This window comes from Pan paniscus, chromosome 3 (genome assembly GCF_029289425.2).
Source record: "Pan paniscus chromosome 3, NHGRI_mPanPan1-v2.0_pri, whole genome shotgun sequence".
In the NCBI taxonomy this organism is placed as follows: domain Eukaryota; kingdom Metazoa; phylum Chordata; class Mammalia; order Primates; family Hominidae; genus Pan; species Pan paniscus.
Window position 1 is genome coordinate 32,387,501 of NC_073252.2, and position 18,231 is coordinate 32,405,731.

At 33.6% G+C, this 18,231-nt stretch overlaps 1 long non-coding RNA gene across 3 annotated transcripts in view; it reads left to right on the plus strand.

Annotated features, from left to right (window-relative positions):
* LOC103783027 (uncharacterized) overlaps window positions 1-18,231 on the plus strand; it is a 224,557-nt gene that overhangs the window by 159,812 nt on the left and 46,514 nt on the right. For all 3 annotated transcript variants that reach the window (XR_010111942.1, XR_608526.5, XR_010111941.1), the window contains exon 4: window positions 956-1,081. This is a non-coding gene — a long non-coding RNA (uncharacterized LOC103783027). The remainder of the gene's footprint in view (window positions 1-955; window positions 1,082-18,231) is intronic.

Here is an 18,231-nt window from a genome sequence, read left to right on the forward strand (position 1 = left end):
TTTTGCTCTTGTTGCCCAGGCTGGAGTGCAATGGCACAATATCAGCTCACTACAACCTCCACCTCCCAGATTCAAGCAATTCTCCTGCCTCAGCCTCCCGAATAGCTGGTGCTACGGGCACATGCCACCATGCCTGGGTAATTTTTTTTGTATTTTTTAGTAGAGATGGGGTTTTGCCATGTTGGCCAGGCTGGTCTCGAATGCCTGACCTCAGGTAATGCACCCATCTCAGCCTCCCAAAGTGCTGGGATTACAGGCGTGAGCCACCACGCCGGCCTAGTACTACTACTTCTAATGGTAAACTTCATCAAATCTCAGCTTAAATTTTATTCCTGGGATTGCTTTTTCTAATTCCTTAGATTTGTTTTGCTAACCCCACTAAGACCCTTTTTCATTTTTCCCCTGTCATTTACTTCCCATTTACATTATGGGTTTATTGCCTTCTTTCCTTCCTTCTTACCCTCCATTGCTTCTAAGCAGACATTTTATCCATTTTATTCCTAGAGCATATCAGAGTACACAGAATGAAGTATTATTTGCTCAAAAATATTCATTTAAATATTCTTTTAAATGAATGACCAGATAAATGGATGGATGAATAAATAAAGTAACAATAATTAGAAAATTTCTTAAATATTTCAATCTGAAATTCTGGCTTCAGTTATGGAACTTTATATTATTTTAATTGAGCAAGTATTTTAATTTTCATGGTGTCCAATGATTGTATGTATAAAAATAAGAAATGCTGCTTATTTGTAAAAAAGTTGTTGGACAAATAATATGAAGAGAGTATGTAAAATGTAATGGCTAATAATAATAACAATACTTTTTAAATGATTACTGTGTCCCAGGCACTGTGTTTCACATTTATGGATTATATTATTTAAGATTTACAATAACCCTATGAGGAAAGCATTATCAATATTACATTTTTCCTCCAATGTTTTTACGTTAGAAAAAACAGTGAGGCATAGACAGTTTTTGCAAGAGGCCCAAGATCATACATCAAATACGTGCACAGCCAGGACCTGAACCAGTTGATATCTACAAATGCCTGGCTTTTGCCACTGGGCTCCTTCAGGTATATCTAACTTTTACACTCTAAGTTTGTTTCTGCTGTTTTGTTGTTGTTGTGTATGTATATATAAAATACTATTTAAAAGTAAAAAACTTTTGTATTTTTGCTTAGGCTTTATGGATGAGAGAACAAAATTATTACAATAATAAATAATCAAAACAACTAATGCCAAAAGCTTTATGTATTCAAGGAGGTCACTATGCACTATTCTTTTTTTCTGAAAATTACATCCAAAAAGTCTACTTAATAACTAAACATTTAAGCATTTCCAAAATAAACTCATTAACATTAATTTTTCTAACAGAAGAAATTTTCTACATGAAAACATCATCTTTAGGTAGTCAAAAGCAATTTTATTATAAAATTATATGTGTACCTTCAAGGGAAATCAAAATGAATTCTGAATATTTTAGTAATTTCAATAGCTCTGCATATCTAAATTTTTATTCATGAAATGGTTTTATACTTTTAGGTTATTTCATAAGATGAATACATAACTTGAGTTGCAGATGGCCAAAAAATACCTTTATATTATTTCTGATATATTGCATTTGAAATTCTGTATTTCTATGGTATACATATTTATGTAACACTTAACATAATATTTGATATTATAAAAGAAATAGAAATTCCTCAGGTTTCCCATATATGCATAATTTACAGCAGTATATTTCCACATGGGAAAAACTGTGCTTAATCATTGTTTATTTAATCATATCACTTTGATTAAAACTTATATTTTGAATTCGTATTTTTACCCATTTTAATTCACCACATATCCCTTCTTTTTAACAAGCACATTAAGAAAAATAGAGGCAGAAATATTGTCACGTTCCAAAGTCATAAGACTAATTAGTAAATACAGAGGTAACACCTCACAGACATTACAGGGCTAGACTTTTGCACAACTCACTCATCCACACTCCTTTTTTCACCTTTTAAAATATGTAGAGATAAGTCATCTAATATGATACTGGGCTTTATTTTGATGGATCTAACCAATTAGACTCACTCTATCAAAAAAAAATCCAATAATGTGCATAATAAATTCTTCTCATTCTCTGTGCACCTGTTCTCTCTCATTATGTCTAAAACTTGGGATTACTCCAAAGTGTTCCATAATGACTTTTTATAAGCACAGCAAGTAGGAGAAATTCTTCAAGGACAGAGTGAATTGGTATTTGAAGTTGTGCTAACTACCTAGGTAGGAGGGAAGTGATAACAAAAGAAAGACCATGAGGCACATATCATTTGGAGGTAGGACGATTTATGGGATAAAGAATCATGCCACCAGTGATGAAAGGTACAAAAATCCTAAGCAGTCCCAGTTTCTCAGTTTTGTAAACATTAGCGCATATTTTCAATTAATGTATTTTTTCCTGTATTCAGTTTTCGGAAAATGTTTAAGCAACACAGTCTTGTTTTTGTCTTTTGTTTTATACATCTTGGAAGATATTTAAAAGAGTGATTAAAAGAGTGATTATTTCACGTTTATAGCCACTGTGTATCTGTAGAACTACATATATTTACTTTTAGTTGCAATTTAATTTTGTGTGTGTGTGTGTGTGTGATTGAATCTTGCTCTGTCACCCAGGCTGGAGTGCAGTGGTGCAACCTTAGCTCACTGCAACCTCTGCCTCCCGGGTTCAAGCAATTCTCCTGCCTCAGCCTCCCAAGTAGCTGGGATTACAGGTGCCCACCACCACGCCTGGCTAATTTTTATATTTTTAGTAGAGACGGAGTTTCACCATGTTGTCCAGGCTGGTCTCGAACTCCTGACCTCAGGTGATCCACTCAAACTCGGCCTCCCAAAGTGCTGGGACTACAGGCATAAGCTGCCGTGCCAGCTTAGTTGCAATTTCAATTATTTCTATTGTCTAATCACTGATCTTTGTCTGCATTCAAATTTCCCCAAACTTTTGAGGTTGACATAGGTAAACAATAGCTAAGTTTCCCTCTACAAAATTAAATCATGAAATGAGACTAAGGCTATATGGGAGTAACACTTGACTAACCCCTTCCTTTTTAAAAAGTCTGGTACTAGCTGGGCTTCAAATAGTTATCTTAACTGCTTCCAGTCACTTTTGAAATATATAGATTACCACTTTAATATGTTGACTTTACCTGATACAAGATTATGACACATACTATTTTATATTTTAACAATTATAAATATTCAATTGTTGATTTTCTGTGGTGGAGCTCTGGATTAATTGAGGTAGAGAAAAGGACATGTAGAATTTAAATCTATAGCTAATCATCCAAATCTTCTTCAGAAGACTATAAACATACAAATTTAAGACAAAACTATAGCAAACAGAATTAGCCTAGGAAAGCAAGAGGAGTTCCCTAAGATACATTCTGGAGTATGAACTTCTATTTCTCCCTCCTTCTTTCTCTCCTTCCCTTGCTCTTTCCTTCCCTACATCCCTTCCTTCCTCCTTCTCTCCTTCCTTCCCTCCCTGTCTTCCTTCCTTCCTTTCTCCCTTTCAAATGAACGTGATGGATCTATTTTTAAGACAATGTCATTCTAAAAATATCACTGTCAGTTTGTGGATTAATGAACCAAATTACAGGAAATTAATTGCTTATTAATATCCAATCAGCCTGACCCATAAGTGAAAGTGACTGTTTATATAACCAATATTTTATAATGGCATAAACCAATATTATACCAATATTTTATAATGGTATAAAATATTGGTTATATAAATAACTTCAGAATAGTTTTGGCTTAAATTAAGTTTTATTCTCTCCTGTTGCGTTCTCTTCTTTTTATTTATTATGACACCACTATGATTGAACTAATATACTATTAATCAAAATTCTAAGAGAGTTGGCTTTTAGCAGAGATAATATATCCTTCAATGAGGGCTAATAAAATAATAATAGGTGATATTTATTGATAATTTACTTTATGCTGGACACTGTATCAATCATGTTAAATGTTATATCACTTTAACCACTGAAACCGAGGTGTTTAAAAGGAAGAGAAAAAAATGAAAGCAGAAAAAATAATTTTGAAGTTAATAGAAGAAAATGTAGTGGAAGGTTTATCTTATTCAGAATTTTGATGAGATCATGTTTTTATTTGCCCTTACCCTTAGTATTAAGTAGTGCACATTTCTTTCCTTCGAACTAAATTCTATGAATTGAAAATAACTTCTAGACTTTAACTGATAGGAAAGTCCTACCTCAGAATACTTCAACAGCTCTCTTTGAAAATTGGCTCTCTTTGTTTAATGTCAGCATTTTGTGAGGCTGCTCAGTTCCTACAGTGACAGAAATTTTAGGAAGAAAATAGCCCCAAAGAAATAATAAGCTGTTGAATTCTCACTCAACAAGTCTGAGCCTGTTTCAGTTTTCTAAATTAGGGGAAAAACTGCCAATGATATTAAAAAATATTGTATATGTCAAGATTTGAAGATTTAATTCAGATTTTTCTTCCTAAGTTGTGCTGGTGATTGCTGGGAAGAGATGGAGATAAGCAGCCTTGACTCACTCCGGGTGAATTAAGAGTGAGTGTGCTTGCAAAAGACCTGAGATCAAATTAAGGCTCTACAACTTACACATTCTGAAAGCTAAGGCAACTTCCTCAAAGTTCTTTGAGCCTCAGCCTGTACAATTTTAACTAAAATTGAATTAATGATAAATTATTCACAAAATTGTGGGTAAAAAAGCACTTTGCACATTTATGTCCTAGATAAACATCTGTGCCTTCCATTATCTGTGCAATTCTAAGGAAATCACTTAAACTTTTAATAAACAGGAACAATAATAGTATATTTGTTTCAAAGCAGTTTTGTAGACCAGATACTTACTTTGAGATTTATTTAATCCAATCTTAGAGAGAGTTATATGAACTCAAATGGAAATTCTGACTTCATAGGTATGAGTTGGGGTCTTTCTAATAATTGCCATATCAACATTCCTGAAGAACATGTATAACAACCGGGGTTCTATGTTCTGAGTGAGAGATGAACTTTAGTTAAATAAGCAGCAGGATTTAGGTGTACTAAGAATCAGGGGTAGAAAAATAGGGCAGTCTATTTTGATGAGGTAGGTAGTAGGTTTGGCTTTGTAGGCAGACACAGCTGATGCTCTTTACCACTAATAACCCAGCCAGACTCACAGGGCCACTAACACAATTGGGCATAATTAACACTTTCTCTGCAGAGTTAATGATTTCTCAAATAGCCTGTAATTGTTCATTATTTCCTTTCATTTCAATATCCTTGAATAAAACACTGGTCATCTAAGGAGAGTGTACAAAGTAAAGTTTCCCTAGTTGCATTACAGATCCTGAGTCTACCAAGATCATATAATGGTAGATTCTCTCAGAACATGAGATATTCTTATATATGCAGGAGTAAAAACTGCATATAACTGTAGAGTATATTCATTCTTTCAATCAGAAAAACACTCAACTGCCAATGTTTTAGGCGTTGGTGAAATAGTCAAATAGAAAGCAAACACTTTTGTCCTCAGAGTTTATGTGTTATGAAGGACAGGAGAGTAAACAAATAAATTAATAAATATAAAATTATGACAGTAGCAATAAGTGCCTTGAAGTATAAATATCAGGATAAAGATGGTGAAGACACTGACAAAAGAAATACTTTTGACTGGATAACATAGCATGCATTGAAAAAATTAATGGAAAAATTTAACTGAGCAAAAATGAATAAATTGAGATGGCAAACACCTGGAAAAAACTGATTTGGTTAGTAAAATTAATATTTCTGTTTTGAGATTATTTTTCATTCAATGGAATTAAATATATGTATCTTGATTTAAGTGGAGAGATCTGGGCTATTAATGCATTTTGGAAAATCATCAGCAGTCAAATGAAATTTGAGAACTGAGTGTAAATAAGCAAAAGAAGTTTAGTCCATAGTCTGAGCCATTCGGCATCTTAATATTCGGAGGTAAGAAAGAGGAATAATAAAAGAATACTGAAAAATACTCTGGAAGACTCTGCAAGCGTGGATTCTTAGAAACCAGGAGCAGAGTGTTTCAAGAGGGAAATCTGAAAAACCATTGACAATGATAACAGCTGAAATGCAGGAAGACTCAGAACTGATATCAATCAGAACAGTTCCTGTGGAGGAATAGGCACAAACAACTCACTGGTATGGATTCAAGAAAGAATGGGAGGCAAGAATATGCAAGCAGTGAGGATAGGCATCTCTTTGAAGAAGTGTTTCAATAATTTTTCAATAAAGAGAAGTAGGGAAATTAGGCAACATCTAGAGAGTTTTGAAAGAGTATAACTGAATAAGTAACTTTCTCAGAGTCTTAATGATTATATAAAGCCAACACTAAAAGTTAAATACATCAGAAAGATGTTAAACAAGGTATGCCCTGGCTTGAACTATCATCAAATGACTTCATGATCTACATTTACGCTGTTCCCATATACAGCGTATGATCATTTCACTTTCTAGTTTATATCTAATTTGTATTGTCTGGCAAAAGATTGTATATTTTAGGTGTCCTTTACTTTGTGTTTATTCTTATTATCCTAGACAACAAAATTAAGCTTTCATCACACATTAGAGTAACTAATTACAAGACAAGACAGAGAGATAATGTCACTGGGACATCATTGCTTTGTGAGGCCTAGGGTCTTTACCAAGTGATCTGTTCCTGAACTCAATGGTGTAGGCATTTTATAAATAAATTTGAAAGGAAAAAGGCCTTACTAGTCCTTTATAAGGAGTCAGAACAGTGGCTGTTAAACCCAGGAAAGCTCAGAATCTACTATTCTATCTGAGTTTATTCTATTGGAGGTCAGAGTGACATTCAGGTTTGTTTGGCAGCTATTGCTCCCCCAGAAAGACAAAGGTATTTTTTTTTTGTTTGGCTGGCTGATTGGTTTTACTTCTCCCACAAAATTAAAAGAGATTGATTATTTTGGTCATTTTCCATTTATTAATTTTTATTTATTCTGTACCAGTATATTCTCACAATGTGGGCTCGCTGCCATGAATAAAAATACAGTTGACCCTTCAACAACATGGGTTTACACTGCATGAGTCCACTTACACGCAGAATTTTTTTCAATAAATACAGCCAGTCCTCCATATCTAAGGATTTCACATCTGCAACCAAATGCAGATCAAAACTATAGTATTTGTGGGATGTAAACACCATAGTATTTGTGGGATGTAAACACCATATATACAGAGGCCTAATATGTTTTTCATATAGGTGGATTTTCATACAGGGGGGTTTTACCCAGTCAACTGCAGGATTTGAGTATCCAGATTTTGGTATAATCAGGACGTCCCGAAACTAAACCTTGGCAAATACTGAGGGACAACTGTATATCCCACAACATGGCAAATCAATATTTCAGTTGAAAAAAATTATTACTATAGATATGAGATCTTAAAATATCCTCATTCTTATCTGAACAATAAAAAAGTCCTCTTTAGCTATTTCTGTATTCACATTACTTGACATCTTAATCATTAGCAAAGGGGAGATAATCTCAATATCACATCCCAAACCAATGCAACCTTCTAAGTTAATATGCAAGATGGTCAACCTAACAGAGACCACAGAAGCTAATGATTGTGTTGTCTGAATGAAAGTCAAACAATGACTTAATTTGGTGTACCATTGACGATGCCTTCTTGCATATTAAGTACTTTTTGTTTCTACTTTTCCTTATAGATGAAAAAAGTTCCTCTTCCGTTTTGCCTCACTTTGTTTGGAGAAGACAAAATTTTCTTTCATTTATTGACACATTTTATTTTTTTCTGAAGAATGTCATGGAACTGGAATATCACTTGAAAGAACATGAGTACTCTGTGGATAACGTGTTCTCCCACTGCATACATTATTTCAAACAACTGTTTATTTTATTTTATTTTTGAGACAGGGTCTCACTCTGTCACCCAGGCTGGAGTGCAGTGGTGCAATCTCGGCTCACTGCAACCTCTGCCTCCTGGGTTCAAGTGATTCTCATGCCTCAGCCTCCCGAGCAGCTGGGCTACAGATGTCTGCCATGACCCCGGCTAATTTTTGTATTTTTAGTAAAGACAGGGTTTCGCCATATTGGTCAGGCTGGTCTCAAACTCCTGACATCAAGGGATCCACCCACCTCGGCCTCCAAAGTGCTGAGATTACAGGTGTGAGCCACCAAGCCCAGCCAAACAATTCTTTCTTAGTTTCCTCTCTTGTTTGCCCTTCTGAATCTGCTCACTATTTTTTTAGTGTCCTTATTTGTAGAGATTTTAATTCAGAATATATCCATATTTTTGACTGTCCCTACTCACAAGCCATCACTTTTGATTTTTTGAAATATAGTCTCTCGATTCTTAATTATACCTTTGCTCTAGATGCTGTTCACCATTATGCATCAAGAGCCCACCCAGGCACCTTTCAGGAACCACCTATAAACTCTACAGTCTCAGCTTCTATGAAAAGCCTGGGTTCTCTCTTACTCTGAAAGAATACTTTATGATACTAGTCAAAGTTATTTCTATTATGAGTGATACTTCCCTATTTTATTCCGTATATATGAAATTAGAAGTGTATAATAAGTCAGAGAAATTATTTAATATCTGTGAACATATGTTTCCATCAGTTTTTGTGTGTATGCATATCTGAAATGGAATAAGAGAGAAAATATTGCCAAATGTCCATATTTTTCTTCCATTTTTCCATCTGTTTCTAAATACTTCTTGCTAACCAACTCATGGGAATTTCCTCAGACTATATTCTTTTTTATCAGCAATTTTGTATGTTAATAAACACAAGGAGTAAAAAAAAACATTCGAGCCATATGCTGGAAATTCATGTTCACTGAATCTTCAATTTTGTGGTATAATGATTCTAATCAAAAGTTCTGTAAGGGTCAGTAGATAACAATGCAAAATAAAATCCACGTAGCTTAGATACTCACCGAAGGAATACCATTTATTAATATTTAGAAAATCATCACTGAATCAACAGTTCATTTCTTAAATAGGACTAGGGTATTGTGCAACACAGAACTTACATATATTTATTATTTTGTAATTCTGTCACATTCCCTCCTTTGACCTACTTTCCCAAATTTATTTTAACTCACATGAGAACATGTCAAGCCAGAGATGGATATCCTCCTATTCAAATATTTTCAAAAATATATTGAGGGGATCCTGTGGGTCTAGAAATAATTTCCACATTAGTACCTAGAAGTGATAACATTTTATGGAATGCATATGAAATTATTATAGAAATGCCTATATTCTGCTGATTTCCCAAATGCAGCAGGAAGTTAAACTGAATGAACATCGGTCATCATTTATACATTAATTCTGCATTGGTTGTAACCTGGGGATTGTCATGCTGGATCAGACTTGTGGTAAATTAAGGGATGAGCCCTCTTTATATAATTGAGTTGTTCATTCAGCATCTATTTCCTGGCACTTGCAAAAGTCCAGGATCTGTTTTGAGCAATGAAGAAATAGCAATGAACGAAATTGAGAGTGCCTGAATTATCCACCACAAACTCAGTACCGATACTGAAACTAAAATATATATGAGGTTATTTTCATATATATTTTCATAGTGATTTATGACTATCAGTCTTACACACACACACACACACACATATGTATATGTATATACATATATAATTATATATCACTAAATAATTATATAGTGATCTCATGAAATGGTGGTTATTATTATAATACTTGTTACCTTACAGTAGTAAATGCCATAAATACTCATTTTATGGGTAAACTCTTGCATCGAGTTCTTTTAAGTGTGCATCATTGAAGTTATACAGATTGTTCTTATCCTAATATGTAATTATTTGATGAACATATAATAATACAAACAGTATTTCTGCCAAGCTTGATGTCATGAATATGTTTAAGATTTCTTGAAATATGTCAAAGCATCTAATACATGACTTGGCTAATATTTCTTTACAAATTTTGCTTTTCAAATTGAACATAGCATTGATATTTTAAGTTAAACAACATATTAAGCTAATATTGTAAAAGAAGACTCTTCTATGTTCTCCGATTACTTGCCTGAGTTGCAGACTATGATTGTGAAAACTTTATTTTATATATATACTGTCACAAAATGGTACATCTATTTTAGATGACTGCTGTCTTCACAGTTTTCTGATAATTTTATATGTTCTATTTCTCAATGCATCCTGAGCTCTCACTCCTGCTTGCCTTTGCCCATAGTACTTCCTCTGCCTACAATGCTCTTTTTTCTTTGTTAAAATTTTCCTCATCTTTCAAGATTCATATCAGTGATTCTCTTTTCCGTAAAATAGGTACTGATTTTTGCTTTCTATATCCCAGTCTCTGTGCAAAGCACATTAACTTTCAACATTTTACTTTATAATGAATTTTGTCATCCCAGTTATACAAATGAGACATAGAAGCTCAAAAGAATCTTTAACTTCTCTAAAGGTTAACAGATGGTTAAGCTGGGAATTGACACCATGCTATCTGGCTACAAAGTGACTGTGCATATTCTTCTACATATATATTTGATATATTATTTCAATTTCTGGATATCTGTTGTATGTGATCATCACCACTACTAAGCTATAAGATTCTGGAGAAGCAAAACTACTGTATTTTATTCTCGTCATTTCTTGTTATCAGCTGACATTCCATAAATATTAATTGATAAAGGGATGAATGGAAACATTAATGACTAAAATTTTACTGCATTCCATGGCAGTACTTATTATTTTAAACAGCTTTTCTATTGAAAACCTGTTACTTATGTGAAATTAAAATTAAGCTCCTCCTAATGTTCCACTTTCCTCCTAGTTAAATTCCTTGGTGGCCTTTAGTATATATTTAATTCATTTCCCTTCTCATGTTTAAAAGCAACTCTTATTACAGAGCAAATCTCCCGATTTCCTTTTGTCGTTATTCATATGCAATACATTTATTGTATGGTCTTTGCCATTCTTCTTTATTAAAACTTGATTTGATTCAACATAATCAAAAAACTATTTATTGATCATTAGCTATTTTTCAATCTAATTGTGAATAGAAGATTCCCGTGAAATAGCAGATTGACTTGGAAAAAGCAGTGATAGCTCACTTATTCTAGAGGTCTGTCTTCATTATGGCATCCTAATATTAGGTTTCTTTTCTCTCCTTTTCTTTTCTCCACTAATTTTCTTCCTCCTCACCCTCTTTCTCTTCCTCCTCTTCCTCTCTTTCCCTTCGTCTTTCTCCTCCTCTTTCTTCTTTTTTAAGCCTGTTCCCATTGTTGATTCCTTTGAGGCTTACAATCCTCTAGACGAGCATGTACCTTGTGTCTTGCATAGACAGTCCTGGCTAATACTTGTGGTCCAAATCCGACTTTGTTCTGGAATTTTTATTTTTTATGAAAATATTAATATAGTCACATTAAAATTAGCCTAGATGGATATGTAAGACTTTCATTTTGTGGTCCAGCTTGTGTCATTGTCTCTCTAGCAAAGTAGGAATCACTTATCCAGTGAACAGTATACTCCCTTATCAGGATGAGGGTTTCCTCTATCCAATATGAAATATTGACTTATGCATGAAACATTCCTCGACTTACAATGTTGTTTTGTCCTTATAAACCCATCATAAATAGAAAATATGGTAAATCAAAAATGCGTTTAATATCCCTAACCTGCTGAACCTCATGGCTTAGCCTATCCTACCTTAAATGTGCCCAGAGTATCGACATTAGCCTACAAGTTGGGTAAAATCATTTAACACAAAGACTATTTTGTAATAAAATGCTAAATAGTTCATGCAGTTTATTGAATATTGAAACTAAATGACAGAGTAGTTGTATGAGTACTCAAAGTACAGTTTCTACTGAATGAACGTTGCTTTTTCACCATTTAAAGATAAAAAACCCTGAGTCGAACCATTATGTTAGTAACTGTACATATTTCTAAACCTCTGTCCTTGTATAATCCTTTTCTCTCTAGTAATTTACCCTGAAAATTTGAACTACTTCAGCCTCCCTGAATCTTTATTTCTTTCTTCATGATTCAGCAAGATTGTTTTTCTTTGCTTTGTTTTTCTCTCCCTACACGACAGTCCTGAAAGTTTCTTTATACAAGTCACGGTAATCCTAACGCTCACCTAATTCATATAAGTTTTGTGTATTTGTCCCAGGTATCTAGTTGTTAATATTGATAGGCTTCATTTAATATGATTAACTTATTACAAATGCAAGTATGTAGTTTATATTTTTTTTTAAGAAATTAAATTTAAATTTTTGAAAATTAAGTAATCTCTTTTGATAGTATACTAAATGAAATGCATTTACACAAGACTTGTTTGTTATACCAAAAAGACACCAAAAAAGTACACCTTTTTATGTCCCAGTTTTTGACCTCAAAGGGGTTACAATTTATATAAATACATAATATACATTCACCTGAAAATACAACATAAATATACTTTAATTTTTTATGTCCCAGTTTTTGACCTCAAAGGGGTTACAGTTTATATGAATACATAATATATACACTCACCAGAAAATATAACATAAATATACTTTAATATCTGAAATAGCCTAACTCAATAACAGTGTAGATGACCCTATTATCATGATTAATGGAAAAATTCAGGCAGGAGATAACATAGGTCTGAGTCCAAGGCTAGATACAATTTCTGAACTATAGAAAAGTAAGGGAGGGGATTAAATGAGGGTTTAAATGATAAATATTTTGTAGTAAATATGGAGAACGCAAGCATGAAGGACAGACAGAAAAGTTTGAATCAGTGAAAAGCTTCAGCAGAAAATGAGATACTAGGACACCAAGTTGGATATTCTCTGTCATTGCATATGTTTTGCTGCATGAATTTAGCATACAGTAGTCCCTTCTCATTCCTGGAGGTTATGCTCCAAGACACCCCCAGTAGATGCCTAAAACTCCAGATAGTACTAAGCTCTATATATACCACGCTTTTTTCCAATACAGACATTTCTATGATAAAGTTTAATGTACAAATTAGGCACAATAAGAGATTAACAACAGTAACTGATAATAAAATAGAACTATTATAACAATATCCAGCATCAGTACTCTTGTGCTTTGGGGCCATATTAAGTAAACTAAGGGTTGCTTGAACACTAGCACTGTGATACCGCAACAATTGATCTGATAACCAAGATAGGTACTATGTGACCATCCTACAGATAATGTACACAGCATGGAGATGCTGGAGAAAGGGAGGGTTCATGTCTCAGGGAGGATAGAGCAAGATGGCATGACATTTCATCAGCCTTCTCAGAACAGAGCGCAATTTATAACTTGATTGTGAATAAAGGGTTGCCACTGTTTCCTTTTTTATTTTAGTTGCTTTATTATCTTGTTTGTTTGTTTGTATGTTTGCTTTGTTTTGTTTTTCTGATCACTTTGTGTTGTGCTAAGATAAACATGTCAGTGGTATTTGGGAAAGAAGATGAAAATTGTATTTGAGTGGTTCGGGTGTGATGCTCTTAGTTAGAATGAATCAAGCGTGGTAAGAATAAAAGACATGAATCCAGGTCACTATGAAGGATTGATCAGGAGAATATATATTTTAAAGTTCATGTTCTTGTTAACTAAAATATAATTATGAATTTTATTTATTTATTTATTTATTTATTTTTGAGATGGAATTTCACTCATTTTGCCCTGGCTGGAGTGCAATGGCATGATCTTGGCTCACTGAAACCTCTGCCTCCCGGGTTCAAGTGATTCTCCTGCCTCAGACTCCTGAGTAGCTGGGATTACAGATGTGCGCCACCAAGCCCAGCAAATTTTGTGTTTTTAGTAAAGACGGGGTTTCACCATGTTGACCAGGCTGGTCTCGAACCCCTGACTTCAGGTGATCCACCTGCATTGGCCTCCCAAAGTGCGGGGATGACAGGTGTGATCCACCATGCCTGGGGAGTTTTATTTTTACTTAATAAATTTGCTTGCTTGTTTACTTACTTGTAACTTGCTTTGCTTCAAAAAGTGTTTAACATAGAGAACATATAAGGCTTCAGGTATTTTAGGCATGGGGTAAAGTTAGTGAAAGAGAGGACTTAGAAAAAGTAAGATTGTGACTTAAGCAACTATTGTGTTCAACAGGAATAATAAACTCAAAGTAGAAAGACAATGATGATTAAGATATGCTGCATTTGAGGTGGCAGAAAGGACATCTAAGTGGTAATCATTACCTGGCATTTGGAGATAATGACCAGAAAATACTTCAGGGCAGAAATATATATTCTAATGTCATGCATATATAGAAGTAAATTTGAAGCCAGCAAAATGAATGTTTTCTAAATTACTTAGAGAAGGAAAAACTGGCTGAAGTGAATATAAACATTCATGCTTTTAAAAAAAATGTTCCCAAAGGTTTTAGTTTTATCAAAGGTAAGAATTACAATGCCGTTTTATTGCACATATTTTATTTTTTACTATTCAGTTCATCCCTGGAAAGTTAAAACATATTCACATCTTTCAACAATCACATGTCTTTTACAAAATACAACTTTTGTCAAAGCAGCAGGAAATTCTCACATTTCAAATAAAATATTTTCTATCTTTTAGAAGTACGTATTTTTTAAAAGAATATAATTCAAAGAAACTAAAAAAGAATGATTTCATCTTTGTCACAGTGTATGTGTATGTGTGTGTGCATGTAACTTTATAAACTCTTTTCTTTTAACCACGAATATTTAATTTGGCTACCTTATGTCTGAACTTATTCTCCTGGGCTACTTAGGTAAATACAGGTCTGAATTGTAGAGGATTTTGAAAATGTAGTTGTAGTTAGAAAAAAAAAAAAGTAACTAGAATTCGGTATGGGAAGTGTTAGATACCATAATGTTGAAATAGCTGATCAGAATGGTTGGTTAAATACAGTTAAAATTGTTTTAAAATTAGGTTTTCTAGTTCCTAAATGTAAACCTTGTTAAGTATTTAATAATTTATCTTAAAGAGATATAAGTCCTATTTTCATGTGTTATAACCTGCCTGGAGCCCCCATCAAGAGATGTTACTTTCTCATTTGAACCTAACACTAGTTGAAAATTTACTTTATGGACTCAAACACATACAAACAAGTTTACAGAAAGTAAGTTATCAATTTATGCAAACTGAAAATGAATTAAATACAAACTCTGTCTAAGACTAGGAAGATGGCGGTGGACATAGATAGTAATTTGTCACTCTCTGATTCTTATTGCTCTTCAATGTACTGCCCTTTAGAGGAGCCTTCTAGATCTTCATTTAATGATGCCTTCTGTATTATTCATTTAATAATGCATTATAATGATGTCTACTGGGAGCATTGGTTTCCCGTATGTGATGATTATTGCATTTTTCAAGTGCTGTTGACCTGAAGAGCTACTTAGCACCATTTTATTGGAACACAACATAGGCTCTATTGAGCTTTCTCTTGCAAGTCACATCAGAGAAGCTAGAGTATGACCACAGTGTGTCATCCTCTGGAAGCTGTCTCTTAAATGATCCCATCCTTTTCTCCTAAGTGGAAAATAAGATCACCAACTTTTCCTGACTCAAAATGAAACTCACATTTCCTAATTTGAGACACCAAAATATAGAGTATCTAAGAATCTAGTTTTATTTTTTATCTCAGCAAATAGTCACTGAGAGACTTCCATATGCGAAGAACAGTATAAGGCTCTTTAAGAGACTGTAGTGAAGAAGAAAGTTTTAATAATCTCTTTCCTCAAAGTTTATATTATAATAAGCAAGATGAATATTTAAAAAAACAAATCTAGCTCTGATCTCAAAGAGTTTGTATTTGCCAGAAAAAAACTCATTAGAAGGTGATTTGTGTAATTTATTATTTAGATATGATGATTTGGGTAATTTATTATTTAAATATGATGATTTATGTAATTTTTTATTTAAATATGATTATTTATGTAATTTATTATTTAAATAGAAGTTCCAGACTGAGAACAATGGGAATTCATGTCAGGTGTATCTGATTTAGTCTAGGGACAGATTTTTACCGTATATGGAGAGGACATGACTGGTCAAGGAAGTGCATTTTGTTTTGATTTATTTAAACATTTTTATTGACTTACTATTCAAATGCTGTTAATTCCACAAGTATGAGACATCAGAGGCAGGTACAAGGGAACAGAGGACTCAGAAAATAAAGCATGACCAAGCATTCTGAAGAAAGAAGGACCATGTGAGAAGGAACACATGAGAAATTCAATGTGTTGATGCAGTAAGAGTAAGAGGTGAAAAGAGATAAGAATGCTGATGTCGGCAGAGGTTAAAACTTGCAAGTACTTAAAGATAGATAGGAAATATATATTTATAATTGCATTTTTAAATTAAAGAAAATGCAATAAATAATTGTTTCAGGGCCACAGGAAAAGTTGTCCAGTAATGGATTTTGGTCATTATCTTAAGAATGGTGGAGTCCTTGAAGGATTTTAATTAGGTGAGAGATTTGGATTTTCAAAGGATAAAATTTGTAGTATAGAAGAGAAAGGGTTTGAGAGAGGTATGAGTGAATAGGAGAGAACTGGGTAGAAAACAACTTCAGCATTCTAAATGAGAGATTATGATGCCTTGACTTGGAATGCTGTATTAGACTGTTCTCACTCTGCTAATAAAGACATAGCCAAGACTGGGTAGCTTATAAAGGAAAAAGGCTTAATTGACACAGTTCCATGTGGCTGGAGAGGCCTCACAATCTTGGGGGAAGGTGAAGAAGGAGCAAAGGCATGTCTTACATGGTGGCCGAAAGCCAAGCGAAAGAGGAAACCCCTTATAAAACTATCAGATCTTGTGAGATTTATTCACCACCATGAGAACAGTATGGAGGAAACCACCCCCATGATTCAATTGTTTCTCACTGGGTCCTTCCCAAAACACGTGGGAATTATGGGAGCTACAATTCAAGATGAGATTTGGGTGGGGACACAGCCAAATCTTATCAGATGATAAATGAAAAGAAAGAAATGGAATGTTAAATAGAGTATTTAAGAATTTAAATGTTCTAAGGTATTACATTGGCTTATTCTCAGAATATATGGTAAAATTATTTTCAGATTTCCACACTTGGTAAACATATATGATAAGTGAAACTAAGAATCAGATAATTCTATACTAATATATAAGAACATCAGTGTGACCTATTTTACTTACACATTTTTAGCAGATTACCTTTGAAATCTGGAGGCAGCTACAGATTATTGAAACTAAAATCCAGATTCCACAAATAAGTGAGATAATGCTGTACTTGTCTTTCTGTGTCACAGGTAAAGAAAAGATGTTGATCAAAGGATACAAAGTTTCAGTCAGACAGAAAAAATAAGATTTAGTGAGCCACTGCACGGAATGGTGACTATAATAAACAATAAAGCAGTACAGATTTCAAAATTGCTAAAGTAGTAGATTTTAAATGTTTTTATCATAAAAAATCATGGGAGCTGATATATTTCATTAGGCTGATTTAATCATTCAACATCACAACTGTATATCAAAACATCCTATTTTAACCCATAAATATATATGATTATTATTTGTCAATTAAAATGAAATTCTAAAAACCTTCTAGTTTTTAAACTTGACTTGGTAACTTTTCTTAGCTTTGTGTTTTAATAAAAGATACCTGTAATAAAGCATTTCATATGGGATATATGTTAGTGAACTTTGAGAAGTGCTATATGATATTAATTTGTTAGTATCATGTTTTTCCTAGGTATCCTTTTGTCTTCTTGTTGCTTTTATCTCTTGCCACAGCCAAGCATCCCAATATTGTCCTATCCCAGAGTCTTCCATCTCAATTGAGTAGTACTGATGTAAAACCATTTTCACAAACCAGAAGCCTAGAAATAGTATTTTCATGTGCCAGCCATTTGTAGTCTGTCAAGTTCTATTTTATATCTTAACGAGTTTTCAGAACTATCTGATTGCCTAGATTTTGCCCATCTTTACTGTAGTCCAAGTAAAAATTATCTTTTCTGTAGATTATAGTAATAATCTCCTAACACCCACCTCCACAAAATTAAACCATTATTTATGTGGCCACAATGATAACTTCTAAACACAATCCTCATCTATAGCACCTCCTGTTATACACTCATCCATATTTACAACACTCAAGTCTTTTGTCACTTTTGTTATAAGGAGGGAGATGTAAACATGGCCC